Source organism: Mustela nivalis, assembly GCF_964662115.1.
Source record: "Mustela nivalis genome assembly, chromosome: 17".
NCBI classification, from domain to species: domain Eukaryota; kingdom Metazoa; phylum Chordata; class Mammalia; order Carnivora; family Mustelidae; genus Mustela; species Mustela nivalis.
Genome location: NC_139036.1, coordinates 35,405,955 through 35,427,628, shown reverse-complemented (window position 1 = coordinate 35,427,628; position 21,674 = coordinate 35,405,955). Strand labels below are relative to the sequence as shown.

General features: G+C 39.1%; 1 long non-coding RNA gene across 1 annotated transcript in view; it reads left to right on the top strand.

The window, feature by feature from the left end:
• Nucleotides 1-4,465: 4,465 nt before the first annotated feature.
• Nucleotides 4,466-21,674, top strand: part of LOC309850554 — a 43,962-nt gene continuing 26,753 nt past the window's right edge. The window contains exons 1-2 of the long non-coding RNA XR_014304324.1: nucleotides 4,466-4,563; nucleotides 7,795-7,872. This is a non-coding gene — a long non-coding RNA (uncharacterized lncRNA). The remainder of the gene's footprint in view (nucleotides 4,564-7,794; nucleotides 7,873-21,674) is intronic.

Sequence of the window (21,674 nt, the reverse complement as noted above, 5' to 3'; positions counted from 1 at the left end):
TTTGATGTTACACCACTGAAATTTCAGAGCTAAATTTTATTGCTGAATAAACTTACTTATCCTAAATACAGCACAGAACTGAACAAAGGTAATTCCAAATGAGCAGGGAAAGTTGTATTCTCTCCTTTACCTGAAGAGATATAGTGTGTGTTACTCTCCTAAAGTAGATTTCCTCCCGTCTTCCTGCCTGCCTGCCTGCCTGCCCCTCCCTCCTTTCCTTCTTTTATTCCCTTTTCTTTCTAGTCAAGCAACATGTAGTGTACTATTAGTTTCAGAGGTAGAGTCTGGTGAATCCTCAGTTGTGTATAACACCGAGTGCTCATCACATCACGTGCCTTCCTTAATGCCCATCATCCAGTTACCCCATCCCCCCACTCCTCTCCCCTCCAGCAACCCTGAGTTTGTTTCCTAAAGTTCAGAATCTCTTAGAGTTTGTCTCCCTCTCTAATTTTGTCTTATTATGTTCAGCTGTTTTCTTTCTTAAATTCCACATATGAAATCACGTATTTGTCTTTCTCTGACTGACTTACCTCACTTAGCATAATAACCTCTGATGCTAGCCACATCAATGCAAATGGCAAGATTTCATTCCTTTTGATGCCTAAGTAATATTCCATTATATATATAAAATGTTATATATATATAATTTTTAATTTATAATACATAAAAATATATATTATATATTATATATTTTATTTTATATATTATATATATTTATATATAAATATATATAATTTTTATTTATAATATTTAATTTATAATATCTAAATATATATTTAGATATTATATATTTAGATATTATTTATATATTTATATATAACATTTATATATTATATATATTTATATATAACATTTTATATATTTACATATTTATATATAATATATAAATTTATATATAAATTTATATTATATATAACATATATAATTTATATATAAATTTATATAAATCATATATATTTATATATTTTTATATTTTACATAAATATATATTTTATATTTATATTTATATTTAATATATAAAATATATTAAAATATATAAAATATTTATAAATATTTATATTTATATTATATTTATATTATAAAATATATATTTTATATATATCTTTATATACATCTTATATATATATAATTTATATATTTTATATATAATTTATATATTATATAAATATTATATATTATATAAATTATACATAATATATGTAAATATTTATATATTATATATTATATATAAATATTTATATTTATATATCATATTTATAATAGTTATATGTTATATATATTTATATATAACATTTTATATATAATAGAATATTTTCTATATAATATATAATATATATAATATAATATAAAATATTATATTATATGTAAATACATATACATATATATGTAAATACATATATATTACGTATATTTTTTCTTGAAGACAGTTTGTTTAATGACATCTCTTCATCTTCAAAGTCTGACATACACCATATCACAACTTCAGTTACTGGTCACCACTCTCACACCTGTTGAATGAGAGCAGGTAGACCACTTCCTAAAAAAGGACAGGGTTGGCTCTGGGGGGGCCTACTGCAGTTGCACAGAGCCTGGCCTCAGAAGGACCTATGCTTAGATTTTAGTGTTCTGTTGTTGCTGTCTTGAAATTCTTAATAATTTTACCTTTGAATTTGCATCAATAAACAGAGCCCAATAAAGTAATGGAGCTTAAGCTTGGCCCTCTTAGCTCACATGGTCCTGGCTCTAAATGCCTCTTCAGGACAAATTCTCAGCTCCCCTTACCTTTGTCTTCTGCCTTGCCTAGCCTCTCCTTCCCCATGCTGGTTTCCTTGCTACATTCTGGTCCTGGCATAGATGGGACTAGGCTTAGTAGTTACTGCCCATGCCCTGAGAGCTCAGTGGTGAGTAAGTGGAGAGCTTCTAACCTGTCCCCAGTCCAGGTGCCAAGGGCATCCAGATATGCAGATTACAGCATCCTTGGGGGTTGCCCATACATGGGACTGAGAAGATGGGCCTGTAGGAGGGGAGATATCTGGCTCAACTTTTCAAGATGCTTTCCTGGCCAATGCATGGTAAGTGGTTCAGGCTGCTGTTAGGCAGAGCAAGTGTGCACATGGCCTGTATCATCTGTCAGAGCCTGGGTGCCTGAGAGATCCTGGTTCACCCTACAAATATCCTCATGCCTAAGGGATCTTCCTTGGATTGCTCCATGCCTGAGAGCATCCCCTGTCCCTCATGACAGCCTTCCTGAGTCTGGCTTGTAATTTTCATTTCTGCCAGTTCCAGGCAGTCTCTGGGGATAAACCACAAATTACAATTGTATAATTTCAGTGATTCTGCGTACAAGTTAAATGCTCTGATATTTGCATTTAGAAGTGGCATTTCATGATGCAAAGATGGAAAGATCCATGCTGATCATTTAAAATTGTAACTTTCCTTTACTTGGAATTGAATAGTAAATAAAGGGGAGGACCACAAAGAGGAGGAAAAAACTTTATATTTTAATACTTCTAATGACATTTTCCCCTTGATTTTTGAATAAGGGGATCAGCCTTGTTATTTTGCACTGAGTCCTGCAAATTATGTAGCAGGTCTTGAGGAAGAATCAGCACTGGAAAACAAAAATAAAAACAACAACAAAAAAAAACAAAACTAAGAGGTGAATAAATCATACAACTGTGATTTCTTCCAATACAAATCTCCCATTGTAAACTCCTGGTGCCTTAAGATGCTGTTTAGTTGTCCAAATCTCTTTAAAAATCACAACCTACAGCTGGTTTCACCAAGCCACCTCTGAAGTCTTTCTGCTTTGAATTGGGTCCAGCCATACACAAAAGGCTTACATCTCTTCCTTAACTATAATGCTAAAATGAAACATACGAGGTCTAAAAAGGAATTGCTGAATAGGTTTACAGATCCTGGTAGCAGAGGGAAGTCACAAAGAAAGACAAAAGAGTCTTTTGCTTCATACTTGCTTTTGAAATTCCATCCCTCCAGCTCCTCTGTGCGTCTTTCTTGCAAAGGGCAGACTTTATTTCTGCCAAAATCTTTGCAACGGAGCCAACAGAATTTATCTCAAGCTTGGCAGCCAATATACATTATCCACAGGTTTCTGGCTAAACTATTAAAATTAATCAGGTGGCAAACTTTCATTTTAGCAGCTCTAATAAACAAGAGAACCAGAGTCCCAGGGGGTAGAAATGTCAGTAAATATAGCAGCTTTAAAAAGGAAGAAATTCTTCAAAATGTCTTAGGATGTATGCAAGTTTTAGTCAAATGGACCTACACTACAGTTACAGTGGAGGCAAAACCATTCATTTTTACTGAGGCATGTTTCACTGCGACCAGAGTCAACCCCATTCCCGTATAGAATTTTAAGCAAACTTTCAGGTTGCTTGAGAAGATGTTCCATTTGCAGGGAGGGAATGGGGTGGGTGGGGAGAGTCTTTATGGATGTTGCTTTCCTCGGGGACACTGAAATAATACTGAAGCTAGGACTTCGAATCATAGACCTGATGCTAGATTTTTAGAAGGCACACATGACAGAAACAGGAGTGCTCGGCAAATGTTTCAGGTTTCTCAGCTTTCCAGCACTTGTGCAGTTAAGCAGATCCATATGTAACCCATTCTGAGCGAACGTGATGTGTATTGCTTCCAGGCTAAAGCACAGAAGAGCCATGTGAATTCTCCAGGCTTCTCTCTTCCCTTGTAGCAGTGACAGGTTGGATTACAGACTTCACTCTATTTGGATTCCTGAGAGACCACATAGGGCACGCCCCCGCCTAACTGTGTTGGCTATGCAGCGTGGAAAGGCAGCAAGCACTTGTGCAAAGGCCCTGGCGCTTAGAGGTTAATTTGTAATGTAGTGTATCTAGCCTGTCCTAATTAATGATAAAATTAGTACCAGTGGTGGGATGTGGTCCCTGAAAAACTAAAAATGATAAAGGGCAAGGCCCACTAAGCAAAGGGGCTGGAGTTAATAGCCATTCTTGCTCTGCAATGGCCAGACATTTGATAAAACTGTGCTCTGCGGTAACTTGCAAGGGAGATGGTACAGCGGATGAACGATTCCTCTGGGGGAATGGCGGTGGAAAACAAAATGATTGTAGTGTGTATTTGTGGTTATTTTCTGCATTTGCCTTGGGATTCCAGAAAGAAAGAGAGAAACCCGCAAAAGAGCTGGCTGGTTGCAAAGAGAAAGAGAAGCAAATAGAAAAATTCCAGAAATGCTTGACCTGCCAATATTGAGAAAGACAATTTTGAATGACAATTCCAACCTTTAGGAAAGATTAGTTGAAGGCCGTGACCTTCAAAACAGCTGTCACAATCCTTCAATGGATTAATGTACCACAGGAGAAATATCAGATTAAGGATATGATATTCAGAAAAGCTTATCAATTGATTAATTATTTCAGGGCAAAGCTCATATTAAGCAAGTCCCTTCTACCTTCTGTTTCAAGCAAACTCGGCGTACCCACCTTTAACTGTCAGGAGACAGCAGTTTTGGTGTCAAGAAGATAAAGAAATGTAACAAATGTGAGGACCAAGTTTCTAAAAAGGCCTGTATGTATTGGGGACGGCGGTATTCCTTGTACCTGCAAATGACAGGAAACAAACAAATATGAAGTCTACTACATCTCTGAGTGACAGGCTTGGGCTAGCACATCTGGGGCCACAACCTTCTAATGGATAAGGACTACAGTACCTCAACAGTCATTTTTGTATGTGGTACAGAGGATAAGGGACCACAGAGAACCTCCCAGACCGGTGCACAGGGATCATGGAAAACAATGAATCAGAGTACTTAACCAGAAAGCACAATCAGAGCCAAATTAAAAATTCCTCCCTATCCTTGGGGGTGCTGTTCTTGACAACATTGGCCCAGTGGTGTTGCAGCACAGACCTGACTGCTGCATTGCATGACTCCAACTTTAATCCCTCACCTTGGTTATCTGGCACCTTGTATCAGATGTGTGCTTCAGGGCACAGCATCTGTGGATTTCCTGTCTATGTAACTAACAGGAACCTAGACAATGAAGAATGACCACTCAATTTGATGCCAAGGCTATTATGCATTGCTAGAAACCCCGATGTTTGGGTTCTTTATATTGGGAGGAGAGAAGCATGTTCTAGGTGTGGGAAGAAGAAAGTAGAGAGATTTTTGACTACCCGAAAAATAAGCTGTCATATGACTAATTATGTATTAAAGAATATAATATCAAGCTTAAGAGTTTCCAGTACTCTTCCTCTGCTGTAGTGACCAGTGGCACATCCAGTGGTGGAAATTTCCATCAGCTGGTATCCCTGAGGGAGCCTCTACGCCCATATAACTGCTTTGCCTAAGTAATATGGAAAAGATTCATGAAGTTAAACCGAGATTTGGGGGTTAATTTATTACCATCACATAATCTAACTTAACCTGACTAATACAACAAGATATGTGGAATATTATTTCTAATGAACAGAAAAGAGTGAAAATAAAACCAGCGAGTTTCAATAGTAGAGTGAGTTCATCGCTAGTGAAAAGGATATGGGAACGGGCCTCCAATGTGGAATCCAGTAGACCCAATTTGAATCTGTTCTCTTTTATCTCAATAATTCTATGACCTTGGACTTGTTATTTAAACTCTTTAGGACTAATATCCTCACATGTAAAGTGGGGGTAATGAAACCTGTCTCGGGTTGTTATAAGGATTAAATACATATTTTTATACAAAGGAATCAATGCAATGACTACACAAATGCCAGCTACTTTTCCTCCTTACTCCTTCCCCCACCAGCCCTACCGTTCCTTACTGGATGAACATGGTAAAAAAAAATTCATTAAATGAGGCATAGGAATGCCTCCAAAAATTCAATTGCATTTCAGAGAAAGGTCAGAAAGATAACACAAATTCTTGAAGCGACTGGGCATAAAACTGTTGAATTGGTGTCAAATTCTAGTGAACTTGAAAGCTCATAACTTTAAAGCAAATTATAAAACAAAACAAAATGAAAGGAAAGAAAACAAACAAATAAAAGCCCCAAGCAGGTCAAACAGAAAGACGCAGTGGCTAGAAAATTGAGATTCAGCCATGGGTGTGTCAGTATCTACTCTAGAATGAGAGAAGCATTATGTTTCTGACATCAGATTGCTTCGCCTGAATCCCAGTCCGTCCACTAGTTTCGGAGCAAGTATCTGAACATCTCTGATACTCAGTTTCCTGTGTGTAAAATGGGAAGGATGATAGTTTCTTCTTCATAGGTTGCATGTGTCCATCATACTGCCTGGTAGGTGTGACCACCTACCACCATCATCATTACCATGGTTGGATATGGGGTCAATGCAAAGGGGGTTCTTGAAAGTCAGAAGAACTGGGATGAAATTAGTAGGCTGAGAATGTGAATCTGTTAGTTTTATTCGAGAAGGTTTGGAAGCACTCTAAGCTACTTTTCTGATCCCTCGGTGTGGAGGCCAAGAAAAACAAGGCTGTACCCACCTCAAGTCTAGCCCTAACATCGCCCTGCCCTCCATAAAACTGAAGGAGGCTGATGTTGAGGTGGAAGAAAATGGAAACAAAGTTAAACCTAAATCTCACTAACAAGAACACTTGATAGGAGAAATGTGACATGCTACCAGGAACCTCCCAATTGTCATCATGTTAGTGCCTCATCAGAGGGAGAAACGGCCTTGATTTGATAATAACCAGGACTCCAATATCCTGACAGTCTTTTTTACCCTGATAGCCCTTCTGAACATCCCCTTTGTCCTCACCTACTGCTGAGCCAGCAGTCGTGGCCCAATTAACTACTGCTGAGTCCACCCCCACTCTGCCTTTAAAAACTCTGACTGTAATCCAGTTAGGGGTCCAAGTCCCTACTCTGCTGTGTTGGGTATACTTGGGCCCAAGCTTAAGCATGTCACCTCGGAGTCCAAGTCCCTACTCCACTGTGTCGGGTATACTTGGGCCCAAGCTTAAGCTTGTCAATTAAACCCTCATGTGATTGCATTGGTGTTGGCTCCTTGGTGGTCTCTTGGACACGAAAACTTGGGCATAACACTCGGTACATGCTCAACAAGCAGATACACTTTCAATTTTCATTCTTAGAAGAAGAAATTACCAAGTTAAAAACATGGAAACTGGAAGTTGAATGCTGACTTTGCTAAGGTTTCAAGAAATCTTTCAATAAAGGTAATGTTCTGAGACAGCTACTATGGCTAATCATAAATGATTGTTATTTATTAAACATATCTCTCATTTGTTGTGCAAGTATTTCACTGATCACCTAAGTCATTTTATCTTAACCCAGTGGGTGAACACTGTGTCATGTGCTGGGGATACATCTGTAAAACAGCAGATTCTAATCTTGGCCTTCTGGCAGTTCATAACCAAAATCTCTAGAACAAATGAATCACTTTGGTTTGCCTGTATCTATTACTGTTCTTATCACCTTGCTCTGCCCTAATTTCTTTGACCTCCCACAATAGCAATAGCTATCTCTCACTTGAGGGCAGTGAAAATGGCTTACTTATCTTGATAACAAGTGCTAAAAATAGATTCTTATTTGATTAAAACTTGCTGAATGAATTAATGAATGAAATTAAATTAGCCTCAGAATAGCCTATGTATTTTTATCCCCAATTTTATATATAAATATACGACTTGTTTTAACCTTTGACTGATGAGTTCTGAGATTGGGCTGAGATTTGCATATATAATGCTTTTAAAACTTAAATTAAATAATGTTTGATTTCCTTAGTCTGAAATAGATTCAATTTTACTTTTTTATATTATGTTTCTTGATTTTATGCAGGTGCAGGAAGTCAGGTTGTCTTTCTGACTTAGAGTCAAATGATTCCGCAAATTCTGTGTTGCAAATAATGTAAGCAAGGTAAGGAAAACCTACTCTGAACATTCATTTTCACTTTTAAATTAAATTGCAAAACATTGGCCTTGCCCAGATACATTAAGAATTTTTTCTCTTGAATATGTATTGCATTCAACAAATAGGCATGGGTGCTGTCTGTATAAACATCCCTTCCCCCGAGGTACCATAACCAACCACTATGAGGACAAGAGCTGGGTTGGGTTGGAGTGGGATTTAGGTTCTACAGAGAGATAGCTGAGAGAAACTCCTGTCAAGGGCAATTGGAGGAAGTAAGTGTGGATATTAAATTCCAAGATTTGGAATAGGAGATCAACACTAGCTTCTTCTTTTTTTTTTTTTTTTTTAAGATTTTATTTATTTATTTGACAGACAGAGATCACAAGTAGACAGATAGAGAGAGAGGAGGAAGCAGGCTCCCTGCTAAGCAGAGAGCCCAAAGTGGGGCTTGATCCCAGGACCCTGGGATCATGACCCAAGCCAAAGGCAGAGGCTTTAACCCACTGAGCACCCAGGTGCCCCCAACATTGGCTTCTTGAGGCCAAGAGATGAGTGTACCAGCAAAGATCTCATCACAATATAGAGACCCAGGTTCTTAATCTAGCTCAACCATGTATAACCCATATTATTTGTATTTACTTTTTAAAGATTTTGTTTATTTGAAATAAAGCAAGAGAGAGAGAGAGCATGAGCAGGGGGAGGACAGAGGGAGAGGGAGAACCAGGCTCTCCACTGTGCAGGGAGACCAATGCGGGGCTTGATCCCAGGACCCTGGGATCATGACCCCTGCTGAAGGCAGATGCTTAACGGACTGAGCCACCTATGTGCCCCATATAATCCATATTATATTTAAGAAATTATTTAGCCACCCTGAGAACCAGTATTTGAACCTTAGTGAATTCATTAGGGTAGAGGTTCCCTGGCAGTCCATCAACTAACTGTACTCTTTGGTGACTTAATATATTCCTTCTCTGAACACCCCATAGATGATATTTTTATTATGGCTCTGTTTTCATATTGCATTTCTAAATGAAACATTTAAAAGCAGCACTGATATGTACAACTAGAAAGAATGTGAAATGGCAAGTCCTTCCCAGAAAATAATTCGCCAATAGGTTAAAAAAAGAAAAAAAAAAGTTAAAGTGTGAATTCTACTTGTAGGAGTGTGACCTAATAACAGTTGTGATCAAGGATTTATACACCAGCCTTTTTATTACAGCATTAGTTATAATGTGATAAGGCAGATATAATTTAAATTTTAAATAGAAGAATAGTACAGGTAAATGAAAGCATGTTATGCAGACATCAAAAATTATAGTTAAACAGAATATTTGAAGACATGTGGAAATAATTGTCATAAAGTATTACAAGAAAATAGGTATTTTAAGTATTTTAATTCAAGTTCTATTCACTTTAAGTGCATATGCATATGCACTTTAATATGTAATATTAAAGAAAGAAATACACCAAAATATCAATGTGTGTTCCTGTTATGGGCTAAACTGTATCCTCCTAAAATTCATGTGTTGAAGTTTTAAATGCTAGTACCTTAGAATGTAATTGTATTTGAAGATAAGTTCTTTAAAGAGGTCGAGTTAACTGAGGTCATCAGAATGGGCCCTATCCAGTATGACAGGTGTCCTTACAAGAGGAAGAGAAGCACAGACAGACACACAAAGAAGAACGACCATGTGAAGGCACAGGAAGAAGGTCATGTCATCTTCAAGTCAAGGAGAGAGGCCTCAAAGGAAACCAACTCTGCTAATGCCTTAATCTTGGGCTTCCAGCTCCTAGCACTGTAAGAAAATAGATTCCTGTTGTTTAAGTCACCTAGACCGTGGTACTTTGGTATGGCCGCCCTAGCTATCTAATACGGTTCTTCTGGGAGGTAGACTTTTAAGTATTTTTTATTTCCTTTTTTTATATGTGTTTTTGTAGTCTCCAGCATTTCTACCATGAGGCTAAGCCCTGAGTACAGACACTGTTTCCTTAGAGATAGGAAATTTTTGGATATTTTTTCCTCTTTCTTCTTGCTGAGTAAGCAGGTCCAGATCCCACAATTGTAAGTTGATCAATGTGTGTCTCCACAACTTGCTTGAGAGCCCTTGGAGGGCAAAGACTTTGTTCGAATAAACTTTGTAATACCTCTACCTATTGTTGCAATTGGCACATATTAGACCTTGCCGCCCACCCCCTAAATGTGTGTGGAGTGATATTTAGGTGACACTGATTTATAATGTGTTTGGTCTGCACTCTACTATTATAGAACAGTTTACTCTGTAGCTATGGTGAACATTCTGAGTTTTGCATCACTTCTGCAAAAGCATCATTTATGGATGCTAAGTTGAGACTTTCCTTCAACATAAGGAAAAATTCAACCTGCTGTTCTTTTGGCTTCTTACTAGTGCTGCCTAGTTTTCACTCAAACTTTCCATCAGCAACCCCTTTCCTCCCATACCTCTTTACATTCTCTTTTCCTCCACTACCACTTAGTTCCACACACAAGCACACATGTTTTTGTCCAAAGGATGGGTCAAAGATACTTTGAGCTCAATAAAAAGCATTTCATATAAAACAATAAAAAGCATTTCATGTAAAAGAATACTGATCTAAACTGTAGACTAGAATAGAGTTTAGGGAAAGTAGAAGATTAAAAAAATAGGTTTCCTTGTCTATTTGGAGAGAGGGGAGGGGAGCTGGAAAAGAGTAAGAAATCAAGTATGAGAGCAGGCATCAATAAATAGTTCCTGCCTCATTTTAGTCACTTGGCAGAAGTAAATTTGTCTATTTTTCTGAAAAGGGCAGGAATCCCTTGGAGGTTTGGAATCAAGGCTAACCCTCTTCTTATCCACTGAATTTTTCCTTGAAAATGTCATTATTTTAAGACACTGATACATCTTTCTAGCTACTTTTAAGCACCTACTAAATCAGGGTATTTTGCTTGTATAATATTCCTAATCCAGAAATCATCCCTGAAAATAGTAGTATCAATATTAGACAAACTGATTTCAAAAGGTTAACTAGCTTACCTAAGGTCACAGGAAAATGTCTTTAAGGTAAGCAGTCATCTTAGATGAAGTTTCTAGGATCCTTGCAAGAATAGGTTCCCAAGAAGAAGAAATCCTATTTATTGCAGATCTAACATGACATTTATTTTGCATACGTAGTCTTGTTCGATATGCCTGGTATTGCTAACAGGTAGAAATTAGTATTGCTCTCTTACATGGCAGAAAAGATGGGAAAATCTGCCAATGAGCACAATTTTAACTAATAGAGCTGAAATTTGAGTCCATTTTCATCTGATTTGGATGAAATCTAAATAGACACTTTTCGGAAATCATTAAGAGAGTGCCCTCAAGTAGAAAAAGTATGAGGAGTATAATACACTCTACACTATTACTGTCTCCAATTCAATGAATTTCTCTTGACTCATAGAGATAAGAGACAGTTCTATATCTCCAGCATGGGAGTAAAGCTAACGCACATTTTATTTTTAACAAGTTGTGCTGCTCTGCTTTTAAACACCAGCAAAAAAAGAGACTTAAGCTCAGATCATATATGAATAACATTTTCTCTGTTGCTGAGCAAGTAAGAAGTTGACATTCACTGCTATCTAGGTTATACTTTGTCTATAACTGATCAGTCTCATATAGTAGCCACTGGCATGTGTGGCTATTAAAATTAATTTAAACTAAATGAAGTTAAAAACTCAGTTTCTTAGATGCACCAGTCGCAGTTCACATCCTGAAGAGCCAGAAGTGGACAGTGCAGGTGCAAAACCTTTCCATCATTGCCGAAATTTCTGTTGGAGAACACTAGTTGATATTAAAAACTTTCAGAGGGTTACAATGTCTTCTTTGCCGATAGAATATATACTACAAACAGCTGTTGTGTCAAACAAATGTCGTTGAGATCTTGCTTACTAACCTCCTCTATTCAGAAGGGATAATTTTTCAAGCTAAGTGTCAAGACCAAATGGTAGATGAATGAATTATGAGAAGGAACCCAAGCAAAAATCATGGATTGAGATACCCATATTCATCTACATTTCATAAAAATCACAATCAGTGACCTATTAAGGCACTAAGAGATGAAAATTGGAGAACTTGCATAGCTTTCATTGGTTTGTTCATTTATTCTTGTAAGTAACAGTCATTCAGCTTCTGCTGCAGATGTGGGTATTACAGAATTTATAACCAAATACCCTCAAAGATTTCAGAATTAGTGGCAGGGGCAGAAATAGACCATTTTATCTGAAACTCAATGGGCTAATTGCCACTGTTTGGAACAGAAGTATTTTGTTCATAGCATATGTTTTTCTGGGAGCTTGATTCAGGCTTACTCTAGAAAATGAAGGAGAGGGAAGACAGAGCTGTTGGACAGAGCTGCCGGAGTGAATGCTGTCGTGGGAAAAGGGTGGTTGTGCTGGTCATTCTTAGCTTGCCACCCCAAATCTGTTGTCCATGAATCTCTGTCTTACTCTTTGCAAAAAGGGAGGCTGACCCCAATGGATGTATCACCTACACCCCTTGCTGACCAGTTTTCAGTTGAGTTTGACCAATAGAAGTTACCTGTCAGATATCAGAGGTCTGGAGTGGAGAGAGCTTAGGTTATTTCCTTCTCTTTCCATGGGAGGAGCTGGAACTCTCAAAGGTTACAACTCCCAGGTCTAACTCTTAGCTGGGGATTCATAACCACAATCTCCTCTCCTGTCCCTTCAGCTGTGGAGCTTCGCCGAGCTCTCAGCTCAACAGTGATTTTTTTCCTTCCTTCACGCTACTCACATTAACTAGAAGGAGTCCCTTCATTAAAGTGTCTCCACTTGAAACATCTGGGTTTAATTCCATGTCCATCTGGGAGCCTGACTTAATACCATGAAAGAAGAGAAGCCTGATAGCTGAGAGCCAGAGAATGAGGACTTCTGAAGGAAGGCTTGTTTGAGGAGGATTTTAAAAAGCTGGACTGAACACAGTATACCAATGCCTTTGGAGTTCGAGGAATTATTTGAGGAACTTTGAAGAGTTTACAAAATCTGTGTCCTACTTCCCATTTCCCTGCCCTCCATTCCCACTCCCTAAAGATTACCTTAGTGAGTAATTTCTGGGTAACCTTCTAAATGTTCTGCACTGCATGCTCAAACATATGGTCTGAGCGCCCAGCTGCACTCAAGCACACTGTAGGAAAATAAATTCTTGTCCTACTTGTCAGAGAGGAGCATGGTAGACACCATCATAACTTTTCCTCCTTTGACTGCACACTAGAGGTTCTCAAAGTGTGATGCCATGACCAGCAACAGCAGCGGCAGGAGCTGAGAACTAGTTAAAACTACAGATTCTCAAGACTTCTCCAGTAGAATTCTCCAGAATTCTGGAGGTGGAGTTCAAACTCTAGATTTGTAAACAACAAGAAGAAGAAAACCAGAAAACAAACAAAAAACAAAACTTTAGATCTGAAATGAGCCCTTCCGGTTGCACATTTCAGTTTGAGAACCAATGAAATACACAGTTCTGAATACCCATCTTCCTCACCCATCTGACACCCATTACTGCTTCACACAGAGCTGGGTGGTCCTCCTGAACTTAGTCTCCAACACTGTCAACTGCTCAGAACAAGCATTCTGTGCCAATGTGAGTTTTGAAGTCATGATGTTTTACTTTCTTCTTTTTTTTTTTAAAGATTTTATTTATTTATTTGACAGAGAGAGATCACAAGTAGGCAGAGAGGCAGGCAGAGAGAGAGAGAGGAGGAAGCAGGATCCCTGCTGAGCAGAGAGCCAGATACGGGACTCGATCCCAGGACCCTGAGATCATGACCCAAGCTGAAGGCAGAGGCTTAACCCACTGAGCCACCCAGGAGCCCCTGTTTTACTTTCTTCTTGAAAGTGAAAGCCTGTGCAGTATTTCCTTCCTCCTTGCCTTTCTCCATGACTCATACAATTTAGCTTCATTCATCTCTAGAAGCCCAAGACTTACTGGTTACCACATCTTAACCCTATATCACTATACTTTTCTTAACCCTATTATGACTACAATTGTATTCAATCTTCCAGTCCTCTTAAAGTATTCCAAAAAATGTTGGCCTAAATTCAACAACCTTTCCTATGTTCTCAACCACCTCTCAGAATGACTCTAAAAGATAATATAGATGTTTCCCACAGTTCTTATGAGTCAAAGCTGATTTTCATTTCATACCACACATACCTCATGGCATATAGTTTCTTCAGTTTGCTGTTTTCAGGCTATATATTTTTCTGTCTCTGCCAAAACTCACAGTTGTTGGCGGTAACAGCATTTGATAGCTTCCCTTTTGCTTCTGTCTAGTAACCTTTTTAATTTATAGGTTTAGTATTTGGCTCATTGCCTTGGTCTCTGTCACTAATCCCTTTCCAACTTCAGTGACTTCAAGATCCAAACAGATTATTTGTCAAGCCCTTGGGAGCTAGCCCTAGACTTCCTTAGTTCTGCTCTTCTTTTTCTCTACCCCACTTCAACCAGAAACTCCTATAAGCTCAGGTGTGATCTTTTTATCCATAGTGACTACATTCAAATGATAAATTATAAGCATGCTCATGTATAGCTACGAGCTCCCATCCTCCTAGAGGGCAATTATGATAGTTGTTCTAGTCTGCCAGTTGTGTGGAGCTAAGACTAATGAGGGATATGATTTTTGCTGGAGCCTAGAAGCATGGAAATTAAAGGAGTGTACAAAGTTGTGATTGAGGTGGGGCAGGACACCAGAAAAGAAAATCTACGTGAGTCACTGAAATAGGTGCTCCAGAGTAGGTATTAGGGTTTGGGATTAGGAAATAAGCAATCCAAAATGATACAAGAAAGAAGTAATAGATCTGGTGGGCAAATAGGGAGATTCATAGTAGTGGCAAATAATCATCCAGAGGTCATTATCTCAGCTGGTTTCCATGGAGGATTTGTTTTTTTTTTTTTTTCCCAAGAGTCATGTGTTGAGCAAATGCTACCAGGGTTATTCCAAAGGTCAAATGCAAGCATGTCATGGATGCGGAGCAGTTTCTACTACTGTTTTTGACTTAATGATCCATCTCGATGTTATAGGAAGTACTGATACTGTGGGGTCCCTCCTTTCTCTTTAAACCCAGCAAATGTTTCTTTCCTTGTTTCTTCAGTGGTTAAGAGAATTATGCAGAAGCTGGCTGGGGTTGGTTAATTATTCAAATGTGCTTATTATACAAAAGCAGCATATTTGTTCTGTCCCTATTTGTGCATATATATTTATTTTTTATGAACCTTATTTCCCGTCAGTGAAGATAAGAGAATAGAATTAGCACATCTGTCCCATTTGTTGTGACAAAAGATGAACTTAAGATCTGTATGCTGATTTAGGGAAGCATATTCCTAGGAGTTCATGGTGAGTCTGATGGAATAAAATTTCAGTAATAAATACAAGTGGTGGGAATCTGCATTAAAAAACAATGCTAAAACCAAATGATATGAAAGACTGTTCTGGAAGCTTTTTAAAGAGAATTTGAACAGAAATAGAGCTATCTCTAGAGAGGTGAAGCATTGGGACAAATCATTTGTGGAAAGGGGGTGGGAAGAATTAGGACAAGGAGGAGCCTTCTCCCTGCCACTTTCCAAATTGGTGAATGCCAGCGCCTTGAAGAAGCATGAGAACAATGTCGAAGAAAACAGGAAGGAGGGGAAAGCTACAAAATGTATGCAATGCTAGATAGGCAAGAATTTTGTGTAACTGTGGAGACAAAAGGAGAGGAGACATGCCTAAATGTGTTGGAGCTAATTATATTTGTTAATTGCATTTTCTTCTATTGATGCTCTCTCACCCAAGTCACAGCAGTGCCTAAGGACAGACACCGCTGTTGCTTTTTTGAGGCAGCCAGAGGAGGAGTGTCCAGAGCACATGCTGGATTCCCTGCCAGCTTACAGAGAATGCATCTTCCTTGGAAGGCAGGTCTGCTTGCCATATACCCCAAATTCCTCCTTGTAAGCTATAATTAGGAACAGGAGGGAGGATACCATTTGAGACATTTGTCAACATAGCTGTTATGGATTGTTCCTGTGTGTGTGACATACACTAGACTGACAATATGGATTTAGGTAGGACACAAACAAACAGTATTGGTTTTAACATCTGGACATTCCACGTTTGCTTTCATCTATTTATGGCAACTGATCCTAGTCTTCCATTTTCCGTACCAATATAAATACCGTTATTATTAAAGACAATGTATTTATAGGAAGAATATGAACTACTTATTTTTTAAAAAAAAATTACCTATTTAGTATTGGGCCAACCAGCAGTAGGCAAAATTTGTGAAGGTGGCTCTCAAGGGACTGACATTTGGGAATCACTGTAAGAAAACATGATGGAGAAGAGAGGAGACATGACAGAGATTCACAAGTTATGGATACTTACCTTTGCTAATAATTATCTGTGCTTTTGGGAGAAGTGATTTAATCTTGCTTAACCTCATTTTTAATATTGATAATAATTCCCAACTTAGTTACCTTACACCCCCCCCCCCCTTTGGTGAAGATTCATTGGAATAAGAGTATATTTGATAGTCTCTAAAAAAAAATATCCAGTGTTACAATGGGGAATTATTGTGCATACACCTTAAGAGGGCCTCTGCTGAGTCATGCTTTTATAAGTCTTCTCATCTGAGTGTGACCACAACCTCTCTAACAATAGAATATAAAGGTCAAAGGTGATGGGATATTACTCCCTTGATTAATTTTGGTTATATAAGTCTTATAAGACTGTTGGTGTTGAAGAAGCAAACAGCCCTATTGTGAATGGCCTATGGAAAAGGCCATGTGGCAAACTGTGGGCAGTATCTAGGACTGAGGTGGCCTCCAGCTGACAGCCAGTAAGAAACTGGGGCCTTGGGATGGTCAGCCACAAGGAACTGAATTCTGCTAACAACCTAAATGAGTTTGGGAGCAGATTCTTTCTTTGGAGAATTAATCACCCAGATGAGAACACGGTCTGGCCAACACCCTGATTACACCTTAAGTCCCTAGGAAATTAAAGAAAAAAAAAAATTCTCGAGTTGTACTAGCCACATTCCAAGCTCAGACCGTGCAGGTACAGAATTTGTTCAACATTATACAAAGTTCTATTGGTCAAGGCTCCTCTGGAGCTCCCTTAAGGAACAGGCTGGGTTTGAGACTTCCCCTACAAGTGAACCCTGGTTTGGCCTTTATTGCGGTCTCCTTGGCACATTTACTTCATCATAACACTTTTGCATGTGAGCCCTTGTTTTAGAGAAATTCCAGCTAAAACTCTAGAGAAATCCACTGGAAGAAATTTCAGTTCTTTTTATCTCGATCTCTGAATGCTAACTGCCAAAACTGACTTTCATTACTACTGATGTTTTAAATCTTCATTCCTTCATGGTATTCCCCCTTGATTGTTAAATGTGGAACTATTGACTACTGCATTTACAGCTTACAAAGCACTTTCCTTAGCATTATTTTGAAGGAAAAATATTTATAATTTTAGCACATTTATGCTGATTCATAGCAAGTGATCAATAACAAATAGCTATTGAGATCCTGATTTTAAGGGTTAGAGAATTAAACCCCCAAAATGGCTATAACAGTTCTAAGACCATATCTCAGACAAGTGGCACAACTGGAATTCATGGCTGGCTCTTTGGACCAAGAACTCAAGGCTTCTTCTATACAATGCACTCAAGGAGTATACTAAATCTAACACCCTCGGACTACATAGTATGTGTGTCTTTTTTTTTTTTTTTTTTAAGATTTTATTTATTTATTTGACAGACAGAAAGGTAGGCAGAGAGAGAAGGTGGGCGGGGAGCAGGCTCCCCGCTGAGCAGAGAGCCTGGGGCAGGGCTCTATCCCAAGACCCTGAGATCATGACCTGAGCTGAAGGCAGAGGTTCAACGCACTGAGCCACCCAGGAGCCCCCACAAAGTTTGTTCTTTGAAGGGAGACTGTGTACTGAAAATATGAGAAGTAGGTGGTTTCGAGAGGACTATGGTTTAAATTGGGAAGTAAGCCCTCACATGCTTTCCTTTAAAATATCTATGCTTGGGGTGCCTGGGTGGCTCAGTGGGTTAAAGCCTCTGCCTTTGGCTCAGGTCATGATCCCAGGGTCCCGGGAGCCTGCTTCCCTCCTCTCTCTCTGCCTCCCTCTCTGCCTACTTGTGATCTCTCTCTCTGTGTCAAATAAATAAAATCTTAAAAAAAAAAAATCTATGCTTGTTTAGTGCCCTGATGTTTTACGTTTGCTTCAACCATGTAGTTAGTCTGATCAATTTCTCTACCATGCATTCCCAAAGTGAGCTAATAGGTCAAATACACTCAGCTGCTATCTTCTTCCTCCTCCTCCTCTTCCTCCTCCTCCTCCTCACCATGAGCAGCAATAACATCATCATCATCATCACCCATTTATTAAGCCAGGCAATCTGCTAAGATTTTCACTAATTTATTCAGTACTCATAATAAGCCTAGGAGCTGGTGCCGTTATTATTAGGCTCATTTTGTAAATGAGCAGAATGAGGCAAATGTCAAAGACCTATAGTAATTACACAGGGTACAACTATTTCCTTCCCACCATGATTCCCATTCAACGCAGTTATCCTGACTAGGCGGGGAATAATGATTCTTAACCAGTCCTCCTTGGGCTGCTTTCAATCTGTGTCCTTTCTCCCCAGTAATATTGTCAGTAGCAGCAGAGGAAATAAAGTAGGTTACTGAGAATAATGCCAATGTCTTTTCTCGCAGATTTTCTGCCTTATGCTAACCTGGAAAGTAAATATCAACAGATTTCGGTTCCATTACTTAAAAAACCAATAGGTATCATTTCCTTTGCATCATTACCAAAGAGCTGTTATTATTGTTTGAAAATAGAGCTAATTAATGCCATACGGCACTGTGATTAGATCCTTCGTGTCCTAGAAATTGGCCAGACACTGCGGATTTATCCAAGAGAAAGTTCTTCATGGCACCGGGAGAATAATGAGTCTCATTCCCTCCTAGCCTGAGCCCCATCTGAACTAGTGACCCAGGGGTGGAGAGCTCAGAGGCCCATTACCATCCCCCAGAGCCATCTACTGTGTCAAGGGTGTTGATGGATCCAGCTTAATGCCACTCAGATATTATCTCTGAATCTTAAGCAAAAGACAAACTGCAGCTACAAGGCAGGTATAAAAGTCTCTTGCTGAGATTTGTAGAAGATGTTGTCATTTTAATTAACATTTCCAAACAATAATCATCATTATTTAGTGCTCCAAAGCCAGCCCCACACCAAATGCTAGATTTCTGAGTATTTTCAAGCAGAAAAATGGGTCTTCTGGGAAATGGAGAGAAAATTTGGTTTTCTGTTTCTAGATTGGGAGTGTCCGATCCAAGCGTTCTTGTCCTCGTTTTTAAATAAAAACTGTGTGACTTATTCTGAGGTCATTCTTCCTTTGCTAATTTGCCCCCTGACATGTAGTACCTTTGTGAAAATTCTTGCAATGGATTAAAATTGTATTTTTTTAAAATGAGCTTGAGATCTTGAGCTTTATGAGCTGCAAAAATACAAGGTAATTGGAAGTGCTTTGGAACTTGGAACGCAAAGGAATAAAACCAATTTCTACAAGAGATTAAATGTTCTTTTCATGCAAAACAATGCAGCGACCATCCCGCCACTTCCCTTCATCTGTCTCCCCATCCTGAAGTCTCTGAACCACTGATTTATCTCACAGATTGATCCCTTATCCCTTGCTGTCTCCCAAACAGAAACAATGCTTAGTCATAGAAGGCAAAGTGCTCTGATCCTGATTCTAGCTCTTCACAGCTGGTGTTTCTCTTGAACCTGGGTTCCTTTCCTTTCTTTCTTTCTTTTTTTTTTTTCTTTTCTTTTTTTCTTTTTTCTTTCTTTCTTTCTTTCTTTTTTTTTTTTTTAAATCTGTGTTGCTTGACCCTCCCTGCTCAGCGACAGACCTCAATAGCTGTCCATCTCCAGGCTCAACTCCACTGAGCCCATAAACTCATTCTGACTCAGACAGAGCAATTTTGGATTAGCTGATGGGTCAAAATAGTAATAGCAGCTAACATTTATTCTTTTCTTGATATGTGCCAGGCAATACTCTATATCATTCATTTAATCCTTTCAACAACCCTATGAAGCACTTACTATTGCTAGTCTGATTTTACAGAGGAGGAGACTGAAGCACAGAGAGGTTAGGCAACTTGACCAAAGTAAATAACAGATTCAGGATCTGAACCCAGACAGTCTGGCTGCACATCTGAGCCTCTGAACCTTTTTTCTCTATTCCTTTCCTTGTCCCTTTAGCCAGGAGCACATGGATTTAGGCAAGGTTCCAGTTTGCCTTGATCACTCTCCTGCCCAGGTCTTAGCATTTCTTTACTTAAAACCTCTGGGTGAAATCAACTTTACTATTGGTGTTTTACTTTGTCCTCCAGCTCTTCATTGGAACTAGGGGTCTTGCCTCTGGTCCTGCATCTCAGCCACTTGATAGTTTTTTAGAACCTCTTTCTGGTTCTCACTGGTCCTTCAGGCAAGGGGATTCCAAAGTCGTCCAACTATTTCTCAGTGGCTGACCTGGATCTCCTTCTAAACAGTTGACACCTTGCCTCTTTGTATTTAATTTGGCAGTATTTCCCTTGAATAACCCACTTTACTTCATTTCTTCTATCTTCACAGGCTTGTCTGGGCCACCATTTTCTCTTTTCAGATGAATGCAACAGATTCTCCGTGGGGCTCCCAGTCTAAAGCCTTGGCCTCTCCAACCCGTTTTCCATGCTCATCCAGGGAAAGCTATTGACTATGAAAACCTGGTCATTTTCATGATTAACATCTTCACAGCTACCCATTACTCTTCATATCAAGCTCTAACTCTCTGATGCAGCTTATGAGGTTTTGCCTGAAAGGACTTCACCTTTACCTGGTGCTGGTCCCTCCGTGCACTCTTTCCATTCGCCATGCTTTCTCCTACTATAGGAGTTTTGCGCAAATGCCTTCTGCCTTGGAGTGATCTTCCTCTTGTCTCCACATAAATCACCAACTCATCTTCAGGCCTCTGCTTACAGTTCTCCCCTGCTCTTGAAGATCAGATCAAGCCTCAAACTCTCCTAGCACCTCCCTTCTGGGTGCTTAGGATACATTGTGTATACTATGTATCTGGGTGCCAGATACTTATCAGTTGTAATTTGTTACCACGTGATAGGACCCAGCAGCATGAAGGCCAGATTTGTCTTGTTCATAGCTATGTTCCCCAGCATGTACAGAGCACTATGTTCCACTCATGAGGGAACAGAAGGCTGGCTGAGGACACAGCAAAGGACTGACACCTTGCAATCTTCCCCCACTCCCGTTCCTCCTTGGGATATAGGTGACATTCTTTAGGAATCTTTTAACTAGCTTAATGTTAATGGCTTGTTAAAAGGGAAAAACAACCTTGAAGCTGGCAAGGCCTCTGGTATCTGGTATCTTGTAGATCCTCTTTAGCATATGAAAGTTCTATTGAAACCTCTCTTTTCCTTACTTCTCCCACCCCCATGGTACCTAACCTGCCACCCCTCACAACCCCTAGGCAGCAGCTCTTTCTGCCAACCAGTCCTTTCCCAGTGCTTTAATGAATCACCATTGTGCACCAAAAGTGTCTCAAGAATTCTTCCTTGGTCACGGACTCCGAACCTCACCCCCGAACCTCAACCGTATTCTAGAACTTCATCACCCACAGCATATATTAGGTAATGAATGAATAAACTAATGAATAAATTGCCACATGGAACTTCCAGCTGTTAGCCAATCTGGAGGCTTCCTAAAAGATAACATTT